Below are 1188 nucleotides of genomic sequence, written 5' to 3'. Positions count from 1 at the left end.
AGAGAGAGAGAGAGAGAGAGAGAGAGAGAGAGAGAGAGAGAGAGAGAGAGAGAGAGAGAGAGAGACGGTGGGCGCACGGGACTCTGAGCCCAAAGGGCGCTAGCGGGAACAGGGCAATCGACTTTGGGCCAAAGCTTCAGGTCGACAATAATAAAGCCATGGTCACCGGGAACGCTGATCAGACCCTCAGAGGTGGAGCAGAGGAAGTTGGCGAAGGGAGACTCAGTCACTGAGTGCAAGCATTCTCCCACTGAGCCACACTAGGTTAAATAATCTTGTGTCTTCCCTGCTGCTGAGGCCCGGATAGGTGCCGGCAGTAGAGTCCCGTCGAGAGTCCAGGCAGTGGCGGTCGCCCGAACCCATCCACACTCCTCTTTGGAGCCTAAATCTTCCGACGCGGGTCAGATGCCATTTCCCAGGCGTCTTGAATCCCAGACAGAGACGCAGAGAGGTCTCAGGGCAGTTCTTTTTGTAGTCGTGGTCCCCGTGGCTCTCTTGGTGGCTGTAAAGTTATGGGATGCAGGGAGTCTGACCTTGGAAACCCGGTGCCCGACACGGGATTTCCATGTCCTGGCCACTGCTCCATTCCTCTCCCTCCAGTCCTCTTCCGAGTCCGAGAGAAGCTTGCAGGCCAACCAGCTCCTGGTCCTGCAGACTACCCCACCCGAGCCAGGGGAGCTGGGCCTCCTAACCATTCGCGTGGAGCAGATTCTTCTGTCTTTTCTGGGACCCCATTTGAAAACTCGAAGTTCGAAGGCCTTCGAGGAGTTGTAGACTGTAGTGGGCTTCGGGCGGTGCACAAACCCCGGCCCCTCGCACCTTAATTAAAAACAAAAACAAACAAACAAAAAACAAAACAAAACGGAAAAAGCGAGCGCGCCAGGTGGTGCGAAGTCGCACCAGGCGGGAACACTGAGGAGCTCACGCTTTGCGCTTCCGAGTTTGGAGCTGGGTTCTGCGCTTACGGGATTTTCTGGGTTCTGCAGTAGTACGGGGCACGTTTGCCGATGGCGTGGGTACCGAATGCCCAGACTTGCAGTCCTTGTCGGGAGTTCGGTGGGGCACTGTGCCTTTAGCCGCTCCGAGCCAGCAGGGGCTGCGGAGCCACCCTGCTATCGCGGACCCACTCTGGCGCTGCTTCGCAGGCCTCCGAGGAATGCGCCCTGCACTCTGCAGCTACGATAGGGT

This window comes from Mus pahari, chromosome 12 (genome assembly GCF_900095145.1).
Source record: "Mus pahari chromosome 12, PAHARI_EIJ_v1.1, whole genome shotgun sequence".
NCBI lineage: Eukaryota > Metazoa > Chordata > Mammalia > Rodentia > Muridae > Mus > Mus pahari.
Note: the sequence above shows the minus strand (reverse complement) of the source record.